Below are 6,762 nucleotides of genomic sequence, written 5' to 3' on the forward strand. Positions count from 1 at the left end.
ATCGAGGGAGAGAGAAAGAGAGAGACATCGAGGGAGAGAGAAAGAGAGAGACATCGAGGGAGAGAGAAAGAGACATCGAGAGAGAGAGAGAAAGAGATATCGAGAGAGAGAGAGAGAGAGAGAGAGACAGAGATATAAAGGAAAGGAAAGAGAGAGAGAACGCAAGCAAAAGAGAGCAAAAAAGAGAGAAAGCGTTAGAGGAAAAAAAGACAAAAAAACATGGAAAAATGCAATAGTGACATAGGAATGAAAGAGAGGGATGGAAGGGTGAAAGAAAACAAGATAGGGGGGCATGAAGAGACATTAGGATAGAGAACCTGATGCAGAGAGAAAAAAAAAGGAGAAAGGATTCTGCTTATGATGCTCCAGGGTGCTGGCAAGCAACATGGAACAAATGAGTTTTGTAGAAGAATCTTGTGATGGTAGTTTAAAAAAAACAAAAAAACACACACACACACACACACACACACACACACACACCAAAAACAAATTACCAATCTGCGATAACGATAACAAAAAACATGTTTTTTTTTTCAGAGAGGCAAGGAAGGAAAAACAAAGGTGGCCTTTGTGAAAGCAATCAATTCTTCCCACGCATGGATTTGGATCACAATGTAAACAATAACTCCCAGTAAATTTAATGCCGACCGTTTACCAAGTGCAGCAAATGAAAACTGTGAAACTCAATTACAAAATAAGTGTTACCTAACAGCAAGGTGCAAAACACAACAGTAACCAGCACCCCAAAACAGATTACAATCTATTTTTTTTTGTCAGGCCAATCTTTAACAGGTGACTGCAATACTAAAAACACATTCACTTTCACAAATGAGATTCATGACATTTTCCCTTTCATAGGTATCATCTGGCCGATGTAAATTTTGCTTTGTTCATGTTCAGCCTGCAACTTCCCAGGACAAAAAACTGAACCTGTCAGCTTAAGTATTGCTGGTCTGTAACCACCTCTACTACTAATTATTTGTTCCACGATGGAGGACCCTGGGTCCTAGGCCACGTCTATGGTCAGTACTTTTGAGTTTCCTGCTGTCAAGAGTAAAGAACTACCGGTAGTTGCCATTCAAAAGAAACAGCTCCTAAATCTCAGTTTGGAAATAAATTAAAGCTTTATTTGGAATGAGCCCTCTATTCCAGGGTCCTCTGTCCTCTCCAGGCATAAAGAAATTGGAGGCTCCAGGTTCTTACAAGTATTTGAGAATGCCTCAACTTGGTGAACTTAATTTTACTTGTGTGCAGTTCTAAATAAAAATTAAAAAAACAAAAAAAAAAAAATTAACAGAGTAATAATTCCTTCATATTGTCTACATGGTCTTGTGATGGCCTTCTCCTTCGCATTGGGGCAAGGTCAAGTTCCCGTACATAAGAACGTACAATGAAGGACCATTGGTGGCCAATGGTCCTGCACTGCATGAGGACGCCAACCACAAGACTGGTTGGAAACGGTCAAGAAGAACGGGGGGAACTGGTTGTCACGAATAAAACAAGTGAGGAGAAAACCTGAAGATCTTGGAGTAAAGAAATTTTTACTTTCTCATCCCATAGTAAAACCAGCAACATATTCTTCACCTCTTGGGTTGAAGACCTAATTAACGAATCGAGTTAGGTCTGTCAGGTAAAACAAGTATTTGACTTACTGGTAGGTGCTGGAGATGGGACACCGGTGGGAAGGTCTCCTGGGTTCCTGGACTTACATATCTATTCTGGCCATAACAAAGAGGTGTAACCACTCTTCCTGCTGGGTATTTATATTGCAGAAAATGCTGGAGGAGGAGTGGGAACACCTCATGGTGGGAAGAACCATGACTGGGAGGTCCCACCGTTGGAACCTTCAAATGACTCATACGCCACCTACAACTACATTATAACATTATGGTGGGCTGACCTTCGAAAGGAGACAGGATGGTCCCAAGTTTCTCTGATCGTATCAGAGTTACATTGCTTCCTGAACACATTACGATGGTAGAGAACAAGTAAAAATATCTCCTACAATAGAATACGCTACTAAACTTCCACCCAAGACGAGGTGAGCTCCATTCTTTCTATGCTTTACAGCCTGACTCAGAGCTGACTAATTCTATATGCCATATTCTTTTCTCAGCCCCAGTGCACAGGAAGCGCAGAATTGTTGTTACGGTTATTAGAGGAAGGGCGAGTAAAGTTGAATCGTATTCACAGAGGACACAATGCTGAAAGGCCCATTCACCAGAAAACACATTTTCCACAAACCATAGGGGAGGAGATCTTTCAAGCAATTTAAATGCAAACATTGAAGGGTCCGTGTCCAAAGTCTTGTGATGTCACTCTTTGAGAACTGCCAGTTAAAAACCAAACATCCCGGGGTTTTGTATATCTGTGAAGCTATGTTGAACATCAGTTGACCATACCACCACACGCCACAATTGTTTTATTGTAATCCATCCAATATTTACTCCGTCAGTCTGTTAATTAATGACGTTTCCATTCATTAGGCGCACATAGTGCTAAAAGTTAATCTAACATTAAAAAAAAAATTCAGAGGTGCCACTCTACCTTTACGTTTTTAAGATGGCCTGAGATTTTGCCTGTAATTTCCCCTTATTAAAGCAAAATGAAAAAGAAAGGAATGTGAACCTATAAAAGACTGTAATAACACCCTTAACATCTCCAAGATGATTTGGAATATGACCAGAGGATTTGCCATGGACATCTCTGAAGTTGGCAAAAATTAGACGCAGATGACTCAACCTATCAGACGTCACTGATTTTATGGATCTGAAAAAGTCGCTTGCAATAGGGTACTATAGGTAAAAAAAGAAACAAATAGGCCATAAACCTTGAAGCCTCATGGATAAATGACAAACCAGCTTCCATTTTTCCTTTTCATACAGAATAAATAAGTATTTTGGTTCAGAGTCAGGATGTCACTATCTGGACACATGAAACAAGAGTACTGGAATCAACAACTTCCTCTATTGTCCTGTTTATTAATATAAGGGTGACGGCTGCCAAATCACGTGATTTCCTTCTGGACTGCAGATTAACAGTCATTGTCCACCACGTTTTACAGACAGCGGGGCTCCAACCATTTTGCTCTTATCCTGCTGTAACTAAACAAAACGAATCGGTCCTAACAGAGAGCTAAGTAGGCTGCAGCTTCACTGGCACACTGCTAATGGGTATTCGCAATATGCCAACCTTTGTGGTCCTACACATTTCCTATTTTACAGAAATTTTTGCAAAGTGTACAGCAAGCATACTTTCTGTAAATTTTTAACTGCAAAATGGAGCACCTGCTTCCCCATTCCGCTTCTCCTGATCTGATTTGTTTTGTAAATGCTTTGGGCAGGCAACAACGGACCCGTGAACACTCCAAAGTTATCCTACAGTAGAATCTTGGAAACTGACAAAATCCTTCAGCTGTGGGTAATCAGCTACTCAATTGACAACAGCTTCAAGAAAAATTCTGTTTAGAGTTCCTTTGTAGGCATTTCTGGCCTGCTTCTGATCTGCTTATTTTCTCCTTAGCTGCATCAAGACACTTTGAATTGACATTGACTTGCATGGGGATAAAATCAGTTCAGGTATAAATGCCCAGGTGCATAAGTTCCAACGCTGGTGGCCCAGAACATTTGCAGGACTTTTAAACTTTCAAGAAAGGCCATCCAAACAGTGACTTTGCCAACATGTTTTAAAAGCTGTGATTGGCTGCTGGTAGTAAGGTTTTCAAAGCTGCAATTGGCTGCTGGTAGTAAAGTTTATAAAACTGTGATTGGCCACTCTTGGGAAAAGAGTCTATGAAGCTGCTGGAAGGTACCGGTAAGTGTTAACAATGCTTTGCTAACAGTTAGGTTTTAGGACAGCTGAAGGGGGTGTGAACTACATTTGCAAACCTATGAAGTTAAAAATTGGATAGCTGCCAGATCAAGCTTCTTTCTTAATTATCCATTAGGCAGGTGACACAGAACAAGCATGCAAAACACAAATTAAGACTTCTAAGACTTAACTCTCTGCATGCTTGCTCCAAGTCCAAGGATTCAGTCAAGGTGTAAATAAATGGGCTGTCACCACCAAATGTACCCAGCCCCGGCTGTCGTAAGATTTCTTTCACTACTGGCAAGCAACTTGATCCGTTACAAGATATATTTTGGGTTGTGGGAGTCTTGATAGGAGTCTTCTTCATATGAATGTGCAAGGCCAGTAACTTGGTTGCAATGCAAGGACCTTGGATTTTGAAAACAAGTAGCTGAGCTGGAGCGAGCATGCAGGCAGTGAAGATCACAAAATTTGAACTCTTGCCTTCAATGTTTGATCTGGGTAGGTGAATCACCAGCCAGTGAATCAAGAATAAAACTCCAAAGCTAGCTCCTTTCTAACTCATGCCAATAGTAGGCTAGAAGCCCAATGGGAAGCTCCTGTATTTTCTTTTTTTTACTGTTCCCTTTAAAAGGTTTATTAATGTGTGCTTTGAATCCAACACTTCAGTAACACTGTGACCTGCTGTACATGATTGTTGTAACATCGCCGCTACAGAAAGGGTAGAGTCAGTTGTGCAGATAATGGCAGCGTTGGTTACAGAGATGAAAACTGCGGCACAGCGTGTTCCTTATCGAGGCAGACTTCTCCCACGTAATTGCAGCTTTACAATGTGATTCAGGCAACATTGAAACATGCTTTAAATACGCTGTCCTAGCCTTCTATCTATGGTTTTGCTGTATCGGTATCTACCTACAGAGTCAATGCATTCATACTCATCATGAGATGGTACAGAAGATCTTCGGTTCATAATGATGTGTGCAATATCACCTTTGCGTGGTCTAATCTGCAATACTTCAATATCCCAATTTCACATAACAGAGCTTTTGTTGGCCTTTCTGAGAAGGACCACAGATTTAGATATAGCTTAGATTTAGTAGCCTACTTGCTGGAAATATTTAAAATTAGTTTGAAGAAAAAAAGAAAAGATGGACATAGATGCAAATTTGTGGTGACCTGGAGGTGCAAATTTAGACAATCAAATTCAAGTCCAACATGAACAGGTTTGGACTAAAAATAACCTCTTCCTAATAAAGAGCTAAATTTGATGGACATCAGAATTTTTATGGTGTGAACAGAGTGATCTATGAAGTGTTTGGCATCGTGTAAAGAATCTGAATAAACAAAAACATGCTTGTGAATTATTTTGCATATTTTTCTTAAAGCCAGCCATATGCCCTTATAAATCCCGAAAACAGCTATTGGTTTCCAAGTCCCAGTTTGGCTGAGCGAAGTGCATCCAGGGACAAGAATGAATTAGGCTGCCTTAGATAGACAATATGGCCAAAAATGTGTTTGTTGGACATCACATTATCAATCAGCAGCCCAGTTCATCCCAGAGGAGTTGGTTGAGCTTGAGGTCAAGTCTCTGGTGTTGAAGAACTTAAGTGGTCAGCACAAACTCATCAAACCATGTCTTTATGGAGCAGGCGTTGTTCACGGGGACACCGTCATTTAGGTGTCCCCGAAATGGTCCAAGAATAAAAATAACACAATCATCCAAAGTAGCGCAACCCAAACTGCAGCCCCTTGCCCTCCTTTAATCAGGCCTTGGGGAACTATTCCTCCCACTAGCACCACTGATGGGGTATTATTCCTCCCATGTCCCATTGGCACAAATAGGGAACTATTCTTCTGTATGTCGATGAGGGGAAAACTATATCTACTTTTGGTAAATATTTTTTAAACTCCACTGACCATTTCATGTGAGGTTCTCGGTTGACCAGGCTACATGCATTAAGAGGAGTAGACCAACAAAACAATGACAACAAAACATGACCAACAAAACAATTGGGCTATAAAGCTTGTTCCAGTGAGGCTAGTGTTCCTCATTAGCATCTCAAGGTCTAACTAAGAGTTTTGTCTGGAGTGTGTCTTTAAAAAAGCAATTTTAAAAGATTAGCTAGTTGGTTCGTGCCAAGACCTGCATGAGTTCATAAAAAAATTAAGCTTTTACCCGAGGCTTACATTTCATGCTGGCATTTCCATAATTATTTTCATAAACTGCCAATGAATGCTTCAGCAAAGCGAGTTCAATGAAATGTAACAATGTAAGTTCTCTCAGTGCCAAATGCTTTTAGGAACTGTGACGTTGTTCTTGTTATTACGGAAGGCTGATTGACTAAAGATGGAAGTGATCTGGTGCAAAGTAAGTGAAAAATAAGATCATCAGCAAGATGGGAATATTACACCAACAGCCCTGATTGGTTGCACAATTTCTGTAACAGCTACTAGTTTTATATTGTAATATATACAGTGTGGATGGCTTTGGAACACTTTCAGGTTTTTACTGCTAGAACCCCTGTCAGATTTTTCATTATGTCTGCGTCTCTGTTGCTAGTCTTTAATTAACATCCTGTCTGGCAAGAATGCAAGGGTAGATCTCTTGAATGGAGCCATGTAAAAAAGTAACCAGGTGTCCAAATCCATCTTAACATGCATAAAAGATCATTTTTGACATGGGTCTCCAAACTCTTTAGCTTGTTGACCCGCCTAATTCGGTTTCAGATCCTTCATCAACCCCAAACACTTACTTGGAGGGCCAATGGAAAGGCCACCCAAGAAATCAGAGGGTCAGTGAAAAGGCCAGCCAATGCACCAGAAGATTCAGCCGAAAGGCCAGCCAATGCACTGAGAGGTTCAGCCCAAAGGCCAGCCAATGCACCGGTAGTTTCAGCCCAAAGGCCAGCCAATGCACCGGGAGGTTCAGCCCAAAGGCCAGCCAATGCACCA

General features: G+C 40.9%; 1 protein-coding gene across 1 annotated transcript in view; it reads right to left on the bottom strand.

Annotated features, from left to right (window-relative positions):
* SLC45A4 (solute carrier family 45 member 4) overlaps positions 1-6,762 on the bottom strand; it is a 101,746-nt gene that overhangs the window by 44,930 nt on the left and 50,054 nt on the right. The gene's annotated exons all lie outside the window — the stretch shown is intronic.

Source organism: Pyxicephalus adspersus, chromosome 5 (assembly GCF_032062135.1).
Source record: "Pyxicephalus adspersus chromosome 5, UCB_Pads_2.0, whole genome shotgun sequence".
NCBI classification, from domain to species: domain Eukaryota; kingdom Metazoa; phylum Chordata; class Amphibia; order Anura; family Pyxicephalidae; genus Pyxicephalus; species Pyxicephalus adspersus.